The 24,808-nt window shown below is 37.1% G+C and overlaps 1 protein-coding gene, 1 long non-coding RNA gene and 1 pseudogene across 8 annotated transcripts in view; 1 reads left to right on the top strand and 2 right to left on the bottom strand.

The window, feature by feature from the left end:
- The window catches only part of GRIA4 (glutamate ionotropic receptor AMPA type subunit 4), a 382,353-nt gene that overhangs the window by 142,028 nt on the left and 215,517 nt on the right, over nt 1-24,808 (bottom strand).
- The window catches only part of LOC129048755 (uncharacterized), a 35,231-nt gene continuing 10,903 nt past the window's right edge, over nt 481-24,808 (top strand). The window contains exons 1-2 of one of the 2 annotated variants that reach the window (XR_008511348.2): nt 481-1,216; nt 8,729-8,864. This is a non-coding gene — a long non-coding RNA (uncharacterized LOC129048755). The remainder of the gene's footprint in view (nt 1,217-8,728; nt 8,865-24,808) is intronic. The other variant, XR_008511347.2, reaches the window with a different exon arrangement.
- Nucleotides 21,483-21,674, bottom strand: LOC112135693 (U4 spliceosomal RNA; annotated as a pseudogene).

The raw sequence follows: 24,808 nt of genomic DNA, 5'->3' as shown, positions 1-24,808 counted from the left end.
TTTATATGCAATAAAATTTTAAATGATCAGTAATTTGAAAATGAATTTTGCTTTCCAAATTCCAAATACTAGTTTTCTAATTTTTAGAATTATTGACACAGAAATACTATATATACCACAAGAAATGGTATATGCAGATTTCCAAAATACTTAAATATTGTTAGGTCAGGAAATTTTTCTTATTATTAATTGTATAGATAAACACACCATAAATATTTATTGATCAATTATTTTTCTTCTTTGCTTTGACAAATAAAAACACTTTGTTTCTCTAAGAACGAACTACATGAACCATAGTAAACATTTACCGAGTGTTTACTCTGTACTCTGTTAAGGGCTTCACACTTCTTATTTCCTCAAAACAACTCTATGGGATAGTTTTGTTTTTTGGTTTGTTTTTTTTTTTTTTTGAGACAGAGTCTCACTCTGTCGCCCAGGCTAGAATGCAGTGGCGTGATCTAGGCTCACTGCAAGCTCCGCCTCCCGGGTTCACGTCATTCTCCTGCCTCAGCCTCCCAACTAGCTGGGACCACAGGCGCCCCCCACCACGCCTGGCTAATTTTTTGTATTTTTAGTAGAGATGGCGTTTCACCGTATTAGCCGGGATGGTCTCGATCTCCTGACCTCGTGATCTGCCTGCCTCGGTCTCCCAAAGTGCTGGGACTTATAGGCGTGAGCCACCGCACCTGGCCTGGGATAGGTATTTTTATCCATACTTTTTTCAGATGAAGAAACAGGATTCGCAAATCTAGGGGCAGATTGTGTTTTCCAAGATGGTTACAACAAAATCTATCTTCCTACATGCTCTTCTTACCATGTAACATTGATCCTCCTCCCACTGAACTGCAGGGGTCAAGGTTCCCTCTCCTTGTCTCCAGGCAGGCTAGCGACTGCTGAGGAAGTGATGCTACTATGTGACTTCCAAGGCTAGATCATAATGGCCAATAGATTCTGCCTGGTCCCCTAGGCGTGATTGCTTTTGGAACCAAATACCATGATGTAAGGAAGCCCAAGCAGCCACAGCAAAGAATACATGTAAGTGTTAACAACTGATAACCCTAGATGAAGTTCCAACTGACAGCCATGACCAACCACCAGACACATGAATGAGTCTTTGAGATCAGTCAACCCCAGTGACCATCTGGCTGAAATTTCATGAGACACACCTGAGTGAGAATCAAGTAGCTAAGCCCACTCACCTGCAAAACCATGTGAGGTAATAATAAAATGATGGTCGTTGTTTAAAGTCACTAAATGTGGAAGTAAATTGTTATACAGCAATAGATTACCAGAACATTGACCAAGGTCCCGCAACTACTAAGCAGAGCCTGAACACGTGCCTAGGCAGTCTTACTTAATCACCTACATTCCCGCTGTGCCATACTGCTCCTGTTTACTGTCTTCTATAAACTGCAGAAGCCTGCATAGAGAAACACAGGTTTCTGTATATAGATGCACTGAATAATAAGTGTGTTTGTGTGTGTGCAATAGTAGTAGCAGTAGTGATAGTAGTACTAATAGTAATAGTAGCAGTAATGGTAGCAGCAGCAGCAGTAATAAAGTCTGGATAGCATTAATGATGGTAATAAAAAATTCTAGATAAAGGAACCACTACCTGAAACTTTTAGGATCTTTGGAGAAATAATTCTTAGCATATTTTCCCAGTGACATAAGTCCTAAAAATGTACAAAGACTACATTATGCTGTGGATGGATAGTTACCTTATTAAAAGCTGTTACTGAAGAGTTTGTTCTTAATGCAAAGGTCCTGTTTTACAATTGCTCTTCAGTTCATTAATTTTCATTTTATTCCCTGCAAGGGCATTTAGGGTCTGGAATATACAGCTGTAAAATATAGCTCTCACTAGAATTCATAATTTACTATGTCTCAATATTCCATTTGAAGAGGTTCTTGAAACATGATGAGGTCAGAGTGGAGTAGAAAAGAAAACCATTTGGCATATTTAATAATAGACTATTTGTCCACAGAATAATCTGAAATCTTTTCAAGTATGTCTGAAGGTGACTTGTATCACAAACTCACTCATATTGGGTTGGTCACTTTATAGAAATTGGAAGGGGAGGTTATATCCATTTCATTAAATTTTTAGCTCAACGATGTTTAACTTTGATTGCTTATTATAAGTAGGGTGACTGTACAATTTATCATAGATACCAAGACACTTTCAAGAGTGAAAGGGGGCATTGGGCACTGTTAAGATTACACTAGGATATCAGGTACAAACCAGGACTATGTAGGTAACCCAAGATGCAGGAGCCAGTTACCAGGCTATGTCTTAGAGAACAGAGATAAATAAGACACTGCCATCAAGCAGTTCATAATCTTCAAATTCCTCTTCTTTTTGTAACTGAGAGCTGGCAAAAAGCATTGACAGAAAAAAAGCAACCAATGGAAGAGGTCACATAAAGTCCAAAGATGTTATCCATGAAGATGTCTTAAGTATCCAGGCAGTTCTTGAGTCTCTAGTATCATTTTTCTCATCCTTATCTGGCCAAAGGTCAGTATCTGTGCTTCTGAGGAGTCACATACAATCGTCCCAGCACTTCCATTTTATTTCAGAAACCTATGAAACTACTAGAAATTCTCTGAGGTAGCTAGAACTGAGGGCCAGGAACTGGAATCAAGTGTTTGAGAGCAAAGGATTCTAGATCTCCAGTGTTTGCGAGATGTTGAAACCAAGATTATTGGAATTGCACTGAAATTCCCATGGAGAGCAATCAAGACTTTCCTGGTTTTGGAAGACTGAAACAGGTGATACAGTTGGTTTGACAGAATGTATCCATTGGATTTTATTCCTGAAAAGCCAAATTAATTTTTAGGTATATGAGAGTATTCAAAGATAGGCTTTAATAAGTTATATATTGAATGTTATTATTTATTGCATATTATATGTTTCAAACCAATTTAAAACTGTTAAATAAACCCAGTAGTATCCTTTATAAAACAACATAAAGTTGTAGATTTGAAGATCAAGTGACCCTATTAGGCAAGCAAATTCCACTGCCAATTCTAATCCATGTTGAATCAAAGCATTTTTCAGCTGGGAGGAATCATAGTGACAATTTAATCAAACTCCTGATGTGAACACAAAGGATGAGCCAGAGTGGTTTGCCTAAGGCAGAGCGCTTGGAAGAGCTAGGATCTTAAAAACAAACAAATGAAAAACCCCAAAAACAAAACTGCTTTCATGGCTCTGAGGACACCGTCCTTGTCCTTGGGGAATTCTGGACAGAGAAAAGTTAAGAGGAAGTCAACAGTCTTCAAGAAGATTTGAGCCATTTGCAGAATAGAGCAAAGGAAAAAAAGAGCAAAATAAGTTTCTGAGTTTCTATTAAAATAAATCCTTTAACAGGGCACTTACAGGTCATTCAAAAATTTGGTTTTCTCTTAGCATCATATTCTTCCAGGAACAGATATGCAGTAAGAATTCTTGAGTCCTTCACCAATTTGTTGATCTCAGCCTCAGCAGACCTGAAACTCCACTTTCCTGTGTGTTTCAGGGAAAGAGATATCTTTATTGTATCGTATTGCTTTCACTCTTTCATTTCTCCTTTAAAATCAGTGGCGGCCGCACCTTTTAAAAAGATTAAGAGTGTGTGGGCTGAGACTCATGATATGATTATCTCATGATCTGCTTAAACAAACTGATAGTCAAAGTATTAGGTGGTTGGGCAATGTGAAAAGTGGTTCAGTATCAACGTGTGCCAGGAAAGTACCAATTGATCTTGTCAGTAAACCCCTTTGGTTCTACCTTCAACATATACATGGAAACTTCTCAATAGCTTCGCTGCTGTTGTCCTAGTACAAGTCCCATCATCTCTCACCTCAGTTACTGCGGTAGTTTCTTAAGGTCTCTTCTTGTTTTGGCCCGAGATCCCTCTCAGCCTGTCCTTATCATAGCGGTCACACTAATCCTGTTTAATTTAAAGTCATATCCTGGTACACCTCTACTCAAAATCCTCCAATAGCTTTCCATGTCCCTCAGGGCAAAGGAAAGAGTCCTTACAATGTCATTCTTCCTCTACTTCTTGGACACCCTTCGCCTGTCCTTGGCTCCTTGCTCACTCTATTCTGGTCAAACAGGTTTCATTGCCATTCATCAGTCAGAGAAGGTATACTCTCTCCTTAGGGCATTGCACATGCTTTTTCCTCTATCTTGAATGGTTTTCCCCAGAAAACCAGATGTTCCCCTCACCCCTTTCATGTTGCACTCAAATGGTAACTTCTCAATGAGCTCTTCCCTGGGACTTGATGTGAAAAAGTAAATTTAAAAAATTAAAAAACACCCCACTTATGCCCCCAATGCTTAGTACATAGTAGGTACTCAGTAAATATTAATTCAATGAGAGAAAGACAGTTGTTTGTGTTCCTATTAGCTGTGACATTCACAGTACAGAAGTAAGAGTCTCTCTTATGATATCTCTAGCTTCTCATGGGGAGAATAAGATAACCTGTTTAAATCAGAAGACTGCATATCCGAACTGGAGTGAGATCTCAGTGTGACTTTGGACTTAAGGGCTGCACGGTCTTTGGATCAACAGCAACAATGAAAATGGAGGCACCCATTTGGACTTGCCAAGTCTTTATTTTAACAAGTCAGGATGACAAGAAAATGTACAAAACCTATAACCACCATCTAAATCTGCATAATTTATAAAAGGAAACACTTGAATTCTAGAAAAGTAGGAAAGACATAATTTTAGAATAAAAAACTGTTTTTCAAATTAAAAAAAACCAGCTTCCCAGAAAACGTTCCACACTATCCTGATTTTCTCCCCTGCCAATTCTGGGAGGTGGATCAGTAAGAAAGCTGGGCATTGGACTCCAGGCCCACAGTCCTGCTGTGAAGGAGTGCCAATCATCCACGGGCTGAACTGGCCCCTTCTGCCCACAAGGTCACACAAAGAACAGCGCTTGTGTCTTAATTTTGTTATCAAATGTCAAAACTAAACATTTAAGAAAAAGTGTTGAGGACATTAGATGTAGAAACAAAAGTGAAAATAATTTTTTTAAGATTTAAGAATTTTTTTTTTTTTTTGAAGAACCCACTTTGTACGTTATCTTCAGTTCAGGTGTTTGAATGTTGACTTATGTGACTTTTTCAGTGATGAAACATTTCAGAGAGAAACAAGGGTGAAAGAGAAGCCATTAAGATATATAGAGGAGTGCTAATCATCTGAATTTTGCCATGGAGCAAACCAAATGCTTAAAGAAGACTGAAAGAAAATTCAAATTTGTAGGGCTTTTAAATAAATAAGGAGCCATTTCTATACAGGCTAATTTGTTTGTTTGTTTTTAGAGCTTTCCCTAAGTCATGGAAGGTAAGAGCATAGTTTTTGAGGATTTAGGGCAGTTGACTATGAAAAAGTTACAAAGTAAAGAAAGGTCAAAACCTTTTGGTTAATAATAGATGAAAAGAGACGATTTCTGAAACCGTATAAACACTAAAATGGAGAAGCAGTTCAGATTCCACTTTCTTTAGGAGACTGTAAGCTTTCTAAGAAATGCATTATTTTTCACCATATTTTGAGTCAGTGAGATGTTTGTACTATTTTAAGTTTAATAAAAGTTAAAGAGGGAATTCTGAAATTGTTTGAGAGCCTCTGAAGCAGTTTTGGAGAGTCTTATGGTATAGAAACTGCATTGCTGAAGCCTTTTAAGTCTATGACAGCATGGCACTGTGCCACCAATATTATACAGCACAACAGGATGCCTTCTAAAATGCCTCACACACATACTGCAGATATATTTGGACATTTCTGTTAAAATAAGTTACTTCGTGTTCCCCTGCCATATTATAAAGTTCCCATGAGTTATGCTGTCAAATTTGAGGGACGGTTTCAGAATTCTAAATGAAAATCATGTAGATGTATCCAGTACAGAAGAATAAATGTGTTTTGGTGACAATATTACCTGCTTTATTGTGGGTAGAAATTGGTTATTGAAGATTTTATATAGCATCAGTGAGAAAATGCTTGTGTCCAAGTGTCCAGTGGTTTATAATGACCAAAAATTTGGTTTACTTTATAAGAAGAAAAATGTATGGCCTAAAAAAATGAGTAAAAGTCCTCATGGATTTTAACCTAGTAGTCAAAGGAAATCAGAATCGTTTGAAATATAGTAATATTATCTGTTATAACTTGTCAAATATTAGTCAAATTGTTTTAAAATAATTTTGATTTATATAAACTTATAAGACAATATAACTTCATTTTGGTAATAGTAACATAAACAATCTAGAAGGATCTAGGTGTTGCAGACTTAGCCAGTTCAGCATTTGCAGAAAGTTTAGATAAGGTAGGCTTAAGCCTACTTTTCCCTTACCTATAAATGCAATTTTGTAAAAGAACAAAATTAATAAAATAATAGAAAAAGATTATTATGGTTAACAATGTACTTTGGAAACATTTCTTTATAATATAATAACAAAGCTAATTATAATTAATTAGAGAATTAACTAGAGAAGCTGATTATAAGAATTAAGTATCAGCCACTATAAATGAACTAGAACTAGAATTAGGTGTGTAATTTGGGGTTCTTTTTTTTTTATTTTTTATTTTTTTGAGATGGAGTCTCACTCTGTCGCCCAGGCTGGAGTGCAGTGGTGCAATCTCGGCTCACTGCAAGCTCCACCTCTTGGGCTGGGGTTCTTGTTTTTAACCATTAATCCATTAATTCTCAGAAATTATTGGTTGTGCTTATATAAGATTTTGATAAAGCATCACACAGAAATGTGTGTTTTGTAAGGAAGAGTAACGTTTTTCCATCTTATAGCAAAATAAAATGAGATAGCGATTACATGATCTAAAAAGGTAAAAAAAAAAAAGGAAGTCACTGTCAGAATAGAAATGAGAATTGAGAAAATAGTATTTCCTTGGTGCTCATTATTTCGGTAAATATAATGGAAGGCATATCAGAGATTTAGACATGCAAAGAAGAGTAAATGTGGTCCCTGCCTATGAACAGCTCACACTACATCAAGGGAGGCAGGTATCCTACTCAATAGCCAGAAAGATGACAGGTACATAAACATCTTCCATACAAAGTGGAAAGCAGTACATGGAATTTGAGCACTCAGCAACAATACCCTGTCTCATTTTCCAGAGTTAGTAGAAACTGTCATATAATGTATGTTTTCATAATGTCAGACAGGAAGGGAACTCAGTCTTGGCAGTAGAGGGAAAGCTATAGGGGGCCAGTGCATGCATGGATGAGGGAGATGAGGGCCCTGTCCATCTAAACAGGTGGAGGGCAATGAAGACACTGAGGAAGTTGAAGAAGTGAGTGGGTGGCAAGATCCAGAGAAATTCTCAAAAAAGTAAGCTGTGTTAGCAGCAGCTTGCATGTCAGTTTCACGGAGTGGTCAGGTTTCAGGGTGTCATTAGTCACTATGCTGTGACTAATACTGCCTCCAAGGGAGAGGCAGCATCTTCTTCAGTCCAGTAGTTCGCTGAGTTGACTTGCGAGGTAGCAATCCTACCTCAGGCAGATTAGAGACTCCTTTAAGAGTCAAATGGGTGTCAGCTCTTCTGCATCTGTTTAGCCAGTCTAACCAATTTTGTTGGTAGTAAATTGGTTGTTGAAGATTTTAATAGCATCTATGAGAAAAAGCTTGTGTCCAACAGTTTATAATGGCAGAACATTTTAGTTCAATTTATGGAAAGAAAGATTTATTGCTTAAAAAATAAATAAAAGTCCTCAGGGATTTTAACCCACTAATCAAAGGAAATAAGAGCAATTTCAAATATAGTAATATTATCTGGAATAACTTTTCAAATGTTGGCCAAATTGTTTTAAAACATATAATTTGATACAATTTCCTTAGATCATTCTGCAGGATCAGAACCAGAACTCTTCAGTAAGGCATTTACCTGGGATCCATGAGAGTATACTGTATGTAACTATAAATTAGTGGGCTGGTTCTGCAAGCCCCCCAGCAGAAGAAAGTCCATTACTCTATACAGAATGAAATAAAACACACATGCTACATCATTGTGTAGAAAAAGACTGATGTTACCGTTTAATTTGCAGACATGGAATTTCCAGGTTTTAATTTAAAACAAAACATTATTTTAACTCACAAAAAGAGAAGCACAATTACTTGATTAGGTGACTTTATCTTTATTAGAAAATAATGCTAGTGTTAAATAATTCTTTTTTTTACCTTTATCTTCTTTTATTGAGCATTGTAATCAGCTTTTTATCAAAGTTTAATTTATTTTAATGATCAAAACCTTAGTATAAATCCAAAAATTGCCAAAAATAGGTCAATAGTTTTGAAACCAATCTAAATAAAGTGTCTTCAAATAAGAGGAGCAGGGTGGGTGTTATCTCTTTATATCCCATTAGGAGTGTATTGGAAATATAAGTGTAATTGAAATAGAATTCCTTATTTTGTCATGTTTTCTCACCTAGCACTACAAGACACAATAATAGCTCTTATTTGGTAACTGTAATATGCCAATACTCATGTTTTCAATATTTTTGTCTTAATTGATTAAAACAATAAATATAATAATAGAATTTTTTAAAATCATGCAAAATTCAGGAATTCTTGATTTAAAAAATTCTTCACACTGAGAGAACTTACTTTATAGTAGTATGAAATAACCTCATTAAATCCTCATTGAGTTCCACACAGTGTTTCTTCTTTGCCTTCTGATTTCCAAATCTACTCTCCCCCTTCTTGTACTAATCTCACCTTCAGTAGTTGGCCTCATTGTTCCACTTCACTGAGAAAATGAAGAACATCTGGAAAGATCTACCTGCTTTATGTGCAGCACCACGGAACACTTGAATCTACACTGTGCTCCTTATTATTTCTTCAGTAATGAAGGGACCAGGTATGCTTCCTTTTTTTCTAATGTCATTGACTCCAGCTGTGGTCTTGGACCCAGCACATAAAGACTCAGTGTGGTTCTAAGATGTAGTAGGTACATTCTCACTAATGAGGAAGCACTAATTTTAACTCTTGAATCATCCTACCGTGATATGGTTTGGCTGTGTCCCCACCCAAATCTCTTCTTGAATTGTAATCCCCATAATCTCCACGTGTCGAAGGAGGGACCAGGTGGGAAGTGATTGGATCATGGGAGTGGTTTCCCTCATGCTGTTCTTGTCATAGTGAGTAAGTTCTAATGAGGTCTGATGGTTTTATAAGTGTTTGACATTTCCTCCTTCACGAATGCTCCTCTCTCTGGCCCACCATCATGTAAGATGTGCCTGCTTCCCCTTCTGCCATGATTGTAAGTTTCCTGAGGCCTCCCCAGCCATGCAGAACTGTGAGTCAATCAAACCTCTTCCTTTATAAATTACTCAGTCTTGGGTATTTCTTTACAGCAGCGTGAGAATGGACTAATACATGCTGCTAGGTCAAGACTTCTATAAAAATGTTGATTGGGTTATCATACACATAAAATATAAAATCAAAGCTATCAGTATTAGAAGAATTATACACACATATAGTAAATTCATCCCTGCACAATATCATTTAAGACTATTTCTCAAAGTGTGGCTTTTAAATCATCGACATCAGAATCACCTAATGTGCTTGTTAAAAAGAACATTTCTGGGCTCTATAACAGATTTATTGAATCAGAATCTTTGGATGTGGGACTTACAAGCTGTGCATGTGATTAGTGTGGAAAATAAAGTTTGAGAATTCACTTAATATGATGGTTCAGATAGTATTATCTACAAGTGTGCTGAGGTTGAAGCCTCAGGGGAGGAAAGTGTACATTAGAGAAGGAAGAATGCCTGCCCAGGCAGGGACAAAAAGAATATACGGAGGGCAGATGGCATGATGGTGAGGATTACAGCTCCACCTATCAGGTAGGCTATGCTCCTCATGTTACTGTATCACCTCATGATTATTCTCAGTGGAATGGCTAAAACCTTCAAGTAAGCCACCTCAAAATGAAAGCTTCTCTATGGATAGCCTTCACATTGAAATTAAATTACGTGGTGCCAATATTATTTCCTTCCTTTTGCCTCCCAAGCAAGATAAGTGAGTCAAATAGAGCAAGTCAGCACTCAGTACTTTCTTGTTTTTTCTCTTCCTGTTCTATGATTGGGGTCTGATGGGAGAAGGGAGAAAAGAATACAAGATAATTGATATTTTAAGATCCCTATGCTTCTATGACTATTTTCTTTCCTTTTTCTAAGAGCCTATTTCTACCAGCTTAGGGGCCTTAACTCTTTACTGGAGAAAAGCTAAGGAAGCAATTAGTGAACTGAAATTTTATTAATTCACAATACATTTTTGTTATTACTTTTATCTCCTCCTTCTCCATGATGTTCCAAATCTTCTTTTATTGGATTTTAGCTTTTATCCTCAAACATTGTAAGACCCTTCATCGTGATAAACTTTTTTTCTTTCTTTTTCTTATCCAATTAATTATTGTCTTATTTTCTCCTTTTTTAAGCCAGATTTCTCAAATGACTAGTATATATCTGTTAGTTGATTCATTTTCTTGTGACCCACTTTATTTCTAGCTCTCCATTTTAATGACACCACTCTCTTAACTATCACCAGAGGTTTCTCTGCTTTTTCAAAAGACTTTCACTCTTTTTCATGTTGATTAAAAGCCATGAAAGATAATGTGTTTAATATATATCACCTGTGAATCCTCCTAGCCAAATTGCTAATGAATCACAAATTTTAGTGAGATAATCATTTAATAAAAATCCATGGCTTTAAATGATAAAAAGAAAAAGAAAGAAAACACACACACACACACAAAATCCATGGCTTTGCAGATCTTAGGTGTACATGGCTATATTTCAACACCATTTGATTATGCCTACTGTTGCATTCACAGCTGAATTTGTTATTTGTTATAGGATAAGAAAAAAAACCATGGTATGGCATAGTTTAAATATAAATCATATCACTTCTAGCTGTCTTTTCACAGATTTCGACCTTTGTATAATTTATAATATCGTATAAATGTATTAGTAAAGACTGCCATTCAATGGTTGTACCACTCATGTGTGAGTCAAATTTTGTGCATCTGATCATAGAATATTTTAACTGATGAGGAAAATCTCTACTTACAAGTTGGCAATATAATAAATTTTTTCTTTATACTGTTTCAGTTTTTAAATAATTAAGTATAAAATTTAATCGTAACATTAAATAAAATATTGAAATAAATTATTGAATAAGTAACAAAAACACAGAATAAAGAATAACATATTTCAGCTCTTTGGGAATTTCAACTTAATATTCACATTTCTCGAAAGTAGGGCTTACTTTGTATTTGTAACAAAATATAAGAAATCAAAAATCTTACTTATTCCCTGATCTTATACATATATTGATTGAAACTCTTGAATCAAATACACTATACTAATGAACTATATTTACTAGGGTGATGTTAAAATTTATTGAAGACTATTTGCAGCAGGCTGACATTTAAACAGTCAGCCTAAATAGGTTTTCTCTTTGGTAGTACATCAACTTGCTGCAGGCATGCTCTAGGCCTAGATGTCTGCTCGAACCCACAGGGAACTGAACTTATCGGCTCATGCCACACAGCATGGTAGCAAAAAAAAAAAAAAAAAAAAAAAAATTCTTTTTGTAGCAGGACAGTAATACATCTGAAACCTTCTTTAAATAACTCTATATTTCATTGCATATTTCTGGTGAAAGCCACATTTTCCATAACTTCTTTGAATCACTTAAGACCTTTTCTGTCCTCTTATCCTTAAAATGCCAGTATGCTTCCCACAGAGAATGCTAGCATGGTTCTCCAAAAACACACTTAATTAGTGGAGTCAAAATGTAGCAGCATGCTGCCAAGTGACACTCTGTTTAGTGAGGCTGTACTCATGTAATGTGTGGGCTGATTTTAGCATGGAATTTAGCTTTGTAATGCATGGGGACGGATGTATGAGTGGCATGCAATAATTTGGGATCCAAGTCCTATACGCCGTTAAACACTTTTCATTGAGCTTCTATTATACTTGCACAGGTTAACTTACCATATTAGTACTCATTATCTTGAGTAATTCTGACATTAAAAAGAGATGAAAGGATTGAGATATGGAGTAGGGATATCTTCTTTATGTATCTCTATGTATTTTAGTGTGGAGACATAAAGAGAACAACTTCTGGAACTGTGTCAGCTCCTCTGTCAATTCTCTCATTTTATCTAATTACAACTTATTCTTAGATGTTCCTGGCACCACATAATTTTGTGTATTTCTAAAGTCATGGCAATTAACACATTTTACAACAACTATCCTTTCATTGACTGTCTTGACATAATCCAAATAATCAGTAAATGAATTAAAATAAAATATTCTGGAATGGAAAGGCATAGTAAAATGATTGTAGGTGAACACTGATTTCATTAAAATAAACAGTTGAGACTCAGCCAGAAACTATGACTAGAGAAAAACAATATGAATATAACATATGTTGAACATGTAGAAATAATAAGGTAACAGGACTATGGTTGTGGATAGGTAGGAGAAAATGTAAGGGCTCTCTATTTCACACTTTTGACAGCACATAGCCAATCTGCACTTTAAAAAATAGAAACATGTAGTTAAGACTAAAACAAAAGCAACTATAATGACTCTGGCCTCTTAGTATTATTTACAGTTTCCTTTCCTTAATATTAGAGGACTCTTGTGGGAAATATATTTTGTTGGAATTTATTTGAAGTTCATCAGTTGCTTAACCTTTTGTTTCAGTTCCTTTTCTTCTAATAAATTCAGGTAGAATAATTATTTATTTTATGTATAAAAATAGCATTATTTTTTGAACTCACTTTTGCAAAATTATTTCCATTCTACTGTCTGTATCTGTCTGTATCTATATCTATATCATCTATAAATCTTCCATTATATTTGTACAGATTCGTTTATCAGGTTAATCATTATGTTGAATAATTATGTTGAATAATTTGAATTATGTTACAAAGAGATGGAAGGACTGAGATATAGCATAAGAATATGTTTATATCTACATGTGTACATATGAGAGAGAGAGACGGAGGGAGATAGGTGAAATAATGTTCATCAAATATTAGCACTGGTTATTTTTGGATAATAACCCTATTGTAACCCAAGAAACTTATATGGTTTCTCACACCTAGTAAGCATCCAGTAAAGATCTGTTGTATGCATGACAAGAAAGGAAAACTGCATAGAAATACAGCATGAAGAAGTGGAAGCTCTCAGAATAAAATTCTGATAAGGGAGTGCTGAAAAAGGGGGTTGCCAAAAGACATGGGAATTTGAAGGAAACAGTAATGATAAATTATAAAAAAAGATGATTTACAGTCACATAAATTTGGGATTTAAAAGATAACGAGAGATGTTTCTATCAATAAAAAAGCATGTTAAATTTCATACTTATAAGATTTGTTCAATAGCATTACTCAAGGCAGAGATCACCAATTACCTTTCTTCATTGTTCGAGAAAAAAATAACCTATATTCTGAAAGCCATACACCAGAAAGAGGAGTGGAATACAGTCACAAAAAATGCCGAAGGACAATGTCAGCCCCCTTGAGTCCCAGCTTCTGCCACATCTTCTCTGCTAAGGCTGATAACTGTAAGACAGAAAACTCCTAATTTAGATAACACAGGTATCTCCATGGACAAATGAAAAGCAAGGACTTGATCTTTAATATACTTGATTGGCTCAGTGGAAGCAGAACTGAATTGGGAGTCAGAGGACAGTTCCACTCTGGAGTAATCACTTCTCTCGGCTTCAGTTTGCTCATCTGTAAAATGAAGATACTAATACCAGCGCTGTGTACTTCAGAGGGTTGCAGCAGAGAACAAATTAGATAAAGTAAGTGAACATGCTCTGTAAACTGTAAAGCACTACACAAGGCAAACTTATCATTATTTAAGGTCATCCTAGATGCTCCACAGCAGGGAGAAAGTGAGAAGGAAAAAGCAGCTTTTCCATCCATTAACACCTTGTCTCTGGGAGACCCTCAGAGAGGTTGTGTGAAGACAGTGATAGAAAGTTAATCACCCTGTGTTAAGCAGACATCTTCGCATTCATTTTAAGGAAATGCATTTTACTGCTCTGTCTCATTCCAGCAGATATATGTCAAGTTGCTGTGGCTTTCTGACTGCTCTTTCTCAGAATGCTCTACTGGATCTCACTTTTTGGTTGCATACATTGCAGGGTTATTGTTTCAGGCTCTTCTTCCCAAACCTGTTTTGCTTTGATGATTTCATTGATTCCCCGGCCTTACCGAGCTCCAAATCAACATTTCCTACTATCCATCACATACCTAAGTCTGGAAGTTGCACGGGCCCCTCCAATCCAGCATATCCAAAGTGGAATTCACTGTCTTCCCTGCTACGCTTACTTCTCCTGGGTTTTACATTGCTATTTACTCAGTGTCTCCATTTAGAAAGTACAGAGCCAGGGATATGGTGGACATTTTTGCACTGCACAACTCTGAAGGGTGTCATTCATACGATGGCGTCTCAGAATGGAGCCAATGCTATGCGGAGCATAACCTGCAGAGCTGAGCATTGCAACCCTCCCAAAAGCTCCACCACTTGCTCCCCTGTCTCAGTGGTTGCTCATTCCTTGATTTCCTACAATAGAGGAGTCTGTGGACAATTCACAATTTATCAAAGGCACTCGCTTTAATACCCATGACACTTTACAATGTTTCTCCCTTTACTTGATGAGTACGGGGACAATATTCTGAGCATGGATTGTTATATATGAATATTGTAACACGGGAAGGATTTTTGTATTCATTTTAAATACACATTTTAACACTGCATACAAATGAGTGTTGTGTGTGTATTTAGTAAGGCATCTCCAAAGATAGCCCCCAACAGTGTCCTTTTCCCATATGCTCATGCTAATCCTGATGTCATGAGATGGAGCTTATTTCCTTTCCTCTTAATCTGCACTGGCCTTGTGACTAGTCTTGACCAATGACATGGAGCTAAGAGAGATGCAATTGAAGATTTGCTAAGTGCTTGCACACTGGAACTTATCCTTTGAAACACTCCTTCTTGGAACCTACATGTCATGCTTTAAGAAAGCCACAAGGAGGAGAAAAAAGGAATATTGGTTAATAGACCCAGTGAAGATACCAGCTGAGAGCTGATACCAACTTGCCAGGCATATGAATGAACCATCTTGGACATTCAATCCCAGTCAAGTACCCAAATGACTATAGACCTAGCCATCATCACAGGAGCAGAACTGCTCAGCTGAGTCAAGTCATCACAAAAAGTCATTAGAAATAATAAATGCTTTTTAAAGTTACCACGTTTGGCATGGTTGATAGATAAATAAAAAATGTGTGTGTGTGTGTGTGTGTGTGTGTGTGTGTGTATAATTCACCTCTCTTAGGAGTCTAAGATAAAGACAGATAAGATCACTAGCTAAAAGTGACATGTACACTTTTGGTTGAAATGGTTTTCAAAATAATTCTCTGCAATATTCAGCAAAACTACCTGTTAAGGCGGTGGGAGAAATAATAGAAAAGTGGAAAGGAAGGCCACAGAGATGAGTCAAACAGGCCCTTTGCCTGGGTGGAGAATAGGCAGGCTTCTGCCTATCCTTTTATGTGTTATGCCTATGTCCAATTGAGTAGATAAAACTTCAAGTGAGGAATAGAATCCATGACTGAGAAGCTTCAAACATTTCTTCCACTTTGAAATTTCATAAGTAGACCACCTACTATCTGCTCACTTGTGTATAAGACCAGAAAACCTGCTGAGATCTAGCTTATCATCTACATGGCTAGTGCCATCATCAACTCTATAGGGGCTATGAGCCAGCCAGCAGGGAAAAGTCTGTCTTTCTCCTCTCAAGTCTTCATCTTAAGTGGAGCCTCCAGGTTCTACATAAATAGCCTAGAGACAAAATATTCTGTATTTGAATAAACTTGAATAAATTTTAGTTGGCATTTTGAAATCCAAGTCCAGCACAATTCCCACATCCACTTTCACTATTTTAGTTCATATCCTCATCATCTTTGAGACCAAGCCACTGCACTAGTTTCCTAAATAGTCACCCTGTCTATGGTTCCTATTTTATTCCATCAATAATCCATAATGCTATCAGTGATATTTCTAAAACACAAGTCTGTCACCTCACTGCCCATTTAGAAAACTTACTAGTGAAATTCTCGGCATACAGAATGGTGTAATTGTCAAGAGCACTGGAAGATCTTCGATGTTAAGGGGTTTGAGTTTCATGCAGCAGGCAATAGAGAATCAAAGTAGTATTTTGAAAATGTCCTTTCAATCCTTTCAATATCAGATTTATGAACTGCTTTGATTTTAGCCAGGTCTATCAGTCTGTTAGTTTTGTTTTATAGTGATCAAAATAATTTTCTGCAGGCTTCTATTTTTATACTTTTCCAGCTCTCTTCTGCACATTTTCTCTTTCTCCAATTCACATTCATTCACATGCCTCCCCAACTCAGCCCTCCCTATGCGTGTCTTTCCTTGAGTCTATAATTTTAAACTTATATATGGATAAAATAGCTTTCTGCTTCTCTCTCTTCAATTTCTGTCATCTACAGAAAGTGGAACCAGTCCCAATGGATTACATGCATTTCTCCCTTTCTGCAAACTTCTCCCCAAACAGACATCAGCACCTCTCTTAGTATATGTCGACATAGTGTGGAGGAATATGTCTTCTTATAGCTAGGCCACTTTAAGTGGTCCCTCTGGCACTAGGACTAACTCTCCGTGGGTAGTTGATCATGTTTCAATTTAAACGCCTGGCAAAGTCCCTTCACTTTTCACAAACACAATTGCAATGGCTGTTCCTGGAAGCTAGCAGTCCTTGCCACTTTTGTCACTGGCAGATAAGGGTGGTAATTAAAATCATTCCACAGCTGTCCGCTGAAGTCTCCTCAATTTGTGGCAGACTGGCTGAGTAAGAAGATGAAACATTAGGAGGCATTTTTTTTCTTGACTCCACGTAACTCCTGCTAAAGAGCTAGTCAATGGTCTTGCATTGCCAGGAAGTTGGGGTGTCAGCTCAGAAGGGACTTGATGTTTCAGTTTCTCATTTTAGACATAACCTCAGTTCAAGGCTCTCTGCCTTACTGATTAGATGGTCTTTCGCAAATTACTAAGTCTTAACGAGTCTCATTATTCCTATCTGTAAAAGGGTTATAATAGGATCTGCTGAGAATTAGAGATTATCAGTCTATTTGTGTGTGTGTGTGTGTGTGTGTACATCACTGGATATAGCACACAATGAATAGCAGCTGTTATTGTTACATGATTCTATAAGCAACCCCTTTGCCTGTTGCAAGTCTGTCTGGGAATACTGGAAACTCTATCTCTCCTCTCCATTTTCAAGTTTTTAATTTTTAATATCAGCAAGCCATTCTTTCTGGTAAGGCTGAAAATTGTCTCTGAACATTTGGAGTGCTTTAAGTAGCTGAACATAGGAAACTCATGTCAAAAATTATATCTTGGGACACCCCATGGAACAAGAAGTAGTCCTCAAAGATATAAGGCTATGAGGATTTCAGATAACCCATTTCCCAGTAATTGTATTACTGCCTCCTGAAAATTTTGTTACACCATGTATGGAAAATCAGATCACAGGCCTCACAAAGAGTGAAAGTCTGAAAGCCTCATACTCTTTTTTTTTTTTTTTTTTTATGAGAACACTGAGATTTATTTCACCAGTCTTTCATCTTCTAGAAAGTCTCCTGACTGGCAAAATGTCATGTTTAAATCTGTCCTCATTTTGCATTGTGACTAAGTGCAAACTTTCCAAAGTATAATTTTCATCCATGTTGGCAGCCTCAGATGATAGCCTGTATTAGCTGTCTCAGGTAGGAACCGCCAATGCTGCCTAGGTAGCATTTCCAACATATGGAATTATCTGGGTACATACCACATACAGGGGTAGTGATGGTTAATGTGCCAACTGCAGTTTCTACTGCATCATAAGAAATGTATGCTTGGCTATGTCATTTGTTCACCTTTAAATGTCTTTCTGGGTTCATTCTGAGCACAGCGGCTTTTATACAGAATAAAACAGTCTTGGAGGTTTTATTTTCCCTCTACAAACACCCAGAGGCTGTAGTTCAGTTAAGAAACAAATTAAATTTTGTGAAAGAGAAACAGTAATATGTTTGAAATATCCAGAGCTGTTCCCCTTCAGCTGCATTTAAAAATGACTAAACTGATTTAATTCACATTGTGATGTCAATTGTCAGATTGGAATAAGATCTTGTGGACCTATCTTTAATGATTAAAAATAGTACGGCAATAAAAATTCTACTGAAAAAGCTGCCCTGTTCCCACTGATAGTATCTTAACAAAGCATTACATATAAAAAGTGCTTGCCACATGGTTTTTAAATATTGTGCACTAAAATCCTACTTTATACCAGAGACATGTCAAGTGTTTGGCAGAATCTGATTAATTATTTTATCCTTGAATACGTAAAAAGCAAATTTAGTTGATAGTCTATTGACTTAACCAGAAGTTGTTGATTTAAAAATATTTATATAGGATAATAAAATGTAAGGGGACTTAATAAATGCATATTTTCCCTATTTGGTATCCCCATTAATTTCTCTTCTGTTCTTTTGGTGATGAAATCATAAAATAATCAGCAGTTATACTGCATAGCTCTATTTCTTCTCTAGCTCTGCAGCACTGATGAATGGAAGAAAATTTTGACAGTTTTTTTTAGATCTCATTATCTTTTCCTTTTATGAATGACGGTGGTACCAGAATATCCACACCATTCTCTTTTCTATCATCCTCTGACTGTAAAATAAAATTATAGAACATTTTAGCAAACCTCTGAAATGAAGAAGATTTATTTTAAGATAGTTTATTTAACATGAGAAAATTTTTTGAAATAGAAATTCAACTTCAGGTTATTCCTCCAATTTACTGTTTTTTTTCTTCTAAATATTTTCTATTCTGCTTAATAGTAATGAATCAGCAACATAATTTAAAAATCTCCACTAAAGTAATGTCACTGATATTGATATTGTATCATATATAACAAATATTATTTTACTATGACAATATTTTCTTGATTCTTAGTCTGAATAAATACTTTTGGAAACTGCTCAGGTTTGAAGTAGAAACTATGGAATTACCCAAGCCTGGAAATCATTTTCACTTTATGATTTAGAGCAGGAGCCGGGATAACTTGTTAGCTTGTCAGTAGTGTAAAGTCTCAGATCCATCACAGTTCTTGACAATTTGGCAATGCAGCTGGAATGGTGAGTGGTGGGGCTTTCTGGATGAGGAAGGATGAAGGTCTCACAAGTTGATTAATAGAATTTGGAAAAAAATCCATAGGTATCAATAACAAAGATGTTGACTAAACTATATGTCAACCAGGTTATACAAGGTTCTCCACTTTATTGCCTATTAATGAGAAGGAATTGGGGTGGTGGTTGCTGACCAAAGAATAGGAAATAGGATCAAAGACAGCTGCCGATATAGTGCCCTAGTTGTTAACTCTGTTTCGCACAGGAGACTTCCTTGACAATTTGGATGTTCATAGGCCCAACAGTTAAAAGTATTGTGAAGATTCATTCTGTGTAGGCAGAGGTTTTTCCCCATCAGAAAACAGTTCCAGAATCGCATACCCTTGCTGAGTGAGAAGGGCGAGAAATATGTGACTTCCGAAACCAAATCAATTTTAAGAAGTTAGTCTGATTTGCTTGGAAAATGAGAGAAGCATGCAATTCTTGTTAAAGGTGAATGTCAACCGCAAGGCCATCTAAAGGCTCAGCTTCTCCTGCAATCTGTCATGACAAACCTGGATCCATTCAGAGAAGACAATAAAATATCTAAGAATATTTTTGCAGTGAATATCGGCTGCTGTATGGAAGCTTTGGCCCTCTTGGATAGATGTCCCTAAGACAGACAAGCTCCAATTGGAAACCATAGATGAAGCATTGACTAGTTGTCAGTCTCTTACTGCTCTGGATTTGACTTGTAATGCAGATGCAGGTGTCCCATGGGGAATGCGAAACTGACCCAAAGAAGTCTACAAGTCTAGTGGCTGCATAGATTGAAATGAAAAGTGAGAGCAATGCCTTGTTTTCATGGCATAGAACCCCTTTCTCCCTGCAACCTCTCTCCCCACTCCATATCCCCTCCATCCCATGCTACCCCAATTTCAGCTGCTTTAAGGAGAAAGATGTTTAGGGGCAGGGCTGAGGCCAGCTTGTCCTCAAGGGGAACTGAAGGTTATACACACACGTCTGAGTATGCTGGAGAGGCAAGGGAATCAAATGTTTAAGGCTTTGTTGGATATGGGGCCCACCAGCCCATCTGGTCCTGCTTAGGAGAGGGGACATCCAAATTCAACTATGGGGTTTGGATGGAATTCGCCATGGAAAGGGAAGTTAAAGTGGTGCTGTGAGTCAGTTTCTTTGGGAGAATTTAATGTACTATTTTTGCGGCTTCCACACAGAATATATAATTGGTATTGTATGCCTGTACTAGGAATGTTCATAAATATCATAAGGGATCTCCCAATTCAGAAGAGCCACAAATAGAGAGGTGTTAGTACCTTTAGTGTCTCACAAACCTAACGACCTCTTGAGCTAAATGACTGTGACTGATGATTTTTACCAATTGGATCCTCTGGCAAAAGGAGACAGCCTTTATCCAGAGGCACCCATAAGGGGTTTGGAGATCTTTGTCTCTTAGATGCAGATACATGCTCTTGTAAATTACTGTATTCTTGTTGAAACTGAATATCTGAGGCATAGAAGCCTTGTGGCTGGCCTAATGTCTCTATTTTGGGGTAAGTCAACCTGGACTCAATTGTGTTAAAAGGTGGAAAAGACAAGCAAGCCTCAATTGTTAGATAGAAATGTTTATTCAAGAACGTAGCTGGCCTGAACCCAGCACCATCTCAGCTTTAGGTAAAAAGGAGGCACTCTATTGCCTGAACCACATCGCTGGCTCAGCAGTTCCCATAAATGCCTAGGCCTGGTTCAGTAATAGTTCAGCTGGGCTGAAACCCAGTGATGTCTCCTGGACTGCTGCAGCTGTACATATGAAGTGCCAGTCATGCAAAATCAAAAATGAATGTGGCCACTTGGCTCAGTGGGCAGAACTCAAGGCTGTTCTCATAGTCTTGCCCAATATTCCCCTTGATAAATCTTGTTATAGTTTTACTGCTCCTTGGGTGATTTCCATTGGCCTAGCTTTTTGGTTTGACACTTGGAAAACTACAGACTGGAAGAGTAATGTTATCCATCTTTGAGACCATAAATAGGATAAACAAATTGTGGCTGTTGATTGAAGTCTCTGAGTCGCTCAGTGACCTCAGTGACTAACAATGGAGAAAAGACCATTCTCTGATGAGACTGACTGGAATCAAAGTCTGATCAAGCCCGTACCTCCTGGATGGCTACCATTGCTCCCTAGAGGCATCATTATACTGGCCGTGGCAACACATTTGCCATCTTATACCAGGCACAGAATAAAAAGTCTCAAGTATCTCCAGCTGTAGATTATGTTCCCCACAGATGATTGTGGAGATATTTCAAAGATAAGGCTAGCCTTGATTTCTTGCGAGATCTTCCTGGAGGAATAACTGACTTGTTATTTATGCACATTCTGTTTTCAATTAGTAATAATCGTGCTTCAGATAAACCTCACTGGCTATGATACTGCCACTGCGCAAAGCTATTTATGCATATTCTGTGAGGCAATTATTAACTCCAGGGAGAACAATATATGGTACAAATATAATCACGTTGTTCTACATGGCTCAACTATAAATAATATTTAAATAGGCATAGAAATGAGAACACTAAATTTGTGATGCAACGCTATTGTGAATATTGGGGAAGCAACACGTGTAGGTGGGTGTGTTTTGTGATAGTGGAATAAGCTGTTGGGGAGCTAAATCTTCATCTTCCATAATAGGAAGTCAGATACTGTTTAATAAAAAATTAAGAAATAGTATAAAATGCTATTTGAGAATAAGGAAGTATACACCATAAGAAACAACTAAAATAGCTGAAAGTGGTTGCCATTGAGTGTGAGAATTGGGATGAACAGGGGGTGGAACCGGAGGCTGTGGGATGTTCTTAAGCCTAACTGAACTGTTTGACTTTTAAAACTATATGCCTACTGTATTGGTCTGCTAAGGCTGCCATAACAAAACACCACAGCCTGGATGACTTAAACAGCAGAGATTTCTTTTTCACAGTTCTGGAGATTAGAAGTCCAAGATCAGGCTGTCAGCAGGTTTGGTTTCTTCTGGGGCCTCTATCCTTGGCTAGCAGATGGCCGCCTTCTCTCTGCATCCTCACGTAGTCTCTCCTTTGTGCACAAGCACCACTGGTGTCTCTGTTTGTCCAAATTCCCTTTGTATAAGGACATCCGTCAAATTGGATTAGGGCCCACACTAATGGCTTCATTTTAACTTAATCTTATCTCAAAAGGATCATCTCCAAATACAATTATATTCTGATGTACAAGGGGGTTAGGGTTACCACATATGAATTTGGAGGGGGATACAATTCAGCCCATTAAACATGCATTAATAATTAAAAAATTCCGTCTCAAAAACCTCCTTTAGATTTAAACCATGTAGAAGGCAATAATTATCTGGGGCATCAAACTCCATTGTCAGTCCCAATTGCAATATCCATAGATCTTATTATACTTTGTTCATTATGCCAAGACTTAGAAACATTTAATTTTAGATTTATTTATTATGTTTCAAATAAGATAGCAATAACCACAATATCTTGGGATAATGTCACACCACTCTTTTCATCAGCTGTCTCCACTCGATTCTGCAAAATGTCCTTTCCACCACCTGCTTTCCTGAGTTCCCATCAGCAGTTCTTCAAGCCTCTTATCCATGTTTTTTCCTGTTTTCTGTATTTTTTCTTCTCTTTTTGACTTATTACCTTATTTTTTTTCCACAAGAACCTAACCGCAGAATTCTTGCCTGTTCTTGTAGAAGAAATTGGATGTTTATGACAAGAGAAGAAAAAAAAAGAAATCCACCTCTTCGGTCTGTAAATAGTGGCTTCTGTAATTCAAGCTGTGTTCCACAAGTCAGAATTAGCTCTGGTTAAATCCGCTGGGAGACATACATGAATCTGCCAACAAATATTGTGATTCCAAATGAAGTTTTGTAAGCAGTGATATGAATCCTGCTTTATCACAATGCATTTGAGAAGATCCTGACAGAAATCCTGAACAAGATTAATGGGGAAATATGAAATGGGATTGAACTAAGAGAGTTAATATATTGCCTTGTACCACTATCATTCTAAAATAGCAGAAAACATTGGAAGAGGCTATAAATACATACTGAAAAGAACTCAGTACTTACAACATGATAGAAGAAGAAATGTTCAGAAGCATCAATTGTATTAAAGACAGCAGAAAGAGTAATAACCAAAAATACATTTACTCAACATTTACACTCTACTCAGTCCTTGCAAATAATTTCCTTGCAAATATTGTACACTCCCATAAGAAAATCAATTTTTATTATATACTTTTGTGACATATTAACCCCATCTTCTTTTTCCAGATGGTTTCACTTTCTTAACTGGCATTATACTATTATTATGTTAAGAAGACATTAAAACATACCACAAGGATAATTAAACTCCAATTCACCATACTTTGTTTTAATTACTCAATTACCAAAGCAAAACAAAATTTAAGTAAAATTACATGAACGTATAATTGAAGAAGCACGTGAACAAATATGGTAAAAGGAAATTTTGGGTAGAAAAATCAATGCATTCCCTGAGCACCCTACCATTGCTCAGGCATTATGCCAGACATTATGCTAAGTGTTACAGACATGTAAAGGTAATGAAAACAAGTTTCCCTCCTAAGACTTTGCAGCCTACTTGGTGACACTGACCTGCATAAGTATAGACATTTATAGTGTGTGTCTGACTTCCTCCCATTTTTCCCGCCTCATAATTCTGTTAAATCAAACTGAAAGAAAACAGAAAGGTCTTGGGTAAAAGAAACTTCACATTCGTTTACTCAAAGAGCCACTCTGATTTCCTCTGGGGTAGGCATTGTTCAGCACTCCTAGCTATATGTCTTCTGCCTGGCGTTTAAACTTTATCTTGATTATTATTGCATACCAGTCATGAAATTATATTTATATTATTTGTCAAGTTCCTCATTACTCTGAAGAAAGATGCTACAGGAGTTTAAATAACCCTGCATCTACAAAGGCGCAGCCTGGCTTAAAGCTAAGCCTTTCAGTTACACTTACGCTTTAGGTATTAGCATCTCTTTGTAATGCAAATTGTTCTACAGCAAAAGGATTTTCCCGGTTCTGGGAACCTGTGTGGCAAGCGCAGTGGAGACTAGCTCATCTGCAACGTGCAGTAGTTCTGCTGCATTATATGGGTACCTCGAAGCAGCAGTGAGATCAGCCTGACTCGGCTTAATATGATAAGTCATGGTTTGTGCCAGTCAGTGGCCCAATGTGTTAAGTGTGTGTGAGTATTAAGAATTTTTTTAGCATAAATTTTATGGAAAAATTATGAACAAGAAATGAAATTTACAGAATTCAAATTATGAAGAATCTCTGATATACTTTGGATATTTATCCCTGCCCAAATCTCACGTTGAATTGTAATCCTTACTATTGGAGGTGGGGTCTGGTGGGAGGTGTTTGAGTCACGGGGGTGGATCCCTCATGGCTGGGTGCTGTCTTTGAAATAAGTGAGTTCTCACATGATCTGGTGGTTGTAAAATGTGGCATTTCCTCCCCCGCCCTCTCTCTCTTGCTCCTGCTTCTGCCATGTGAGACACCTGCTCTCCC

This window comes from Pongo abelii, chromosome 9 (genome assembly GCF_028885655.2).
Source record: "Pongo abelii isolate AG06213 chromosome 9, NHGRI_mPonAbe1-v2.0_pri, whole genome shotgun sequence".
NCBI classification, from domain to species: domain Eukaryota; kingdom Metazoa; phylum Chordata; class Mammalia; order Primates; family Hominidae; genus Pongo; species Pongo abelii.
The sequence above is the reverse complement of the archived record's forward strand: the minus strand, read 5'-3'. Positions and strand labels throughout refer to the sequence as shown.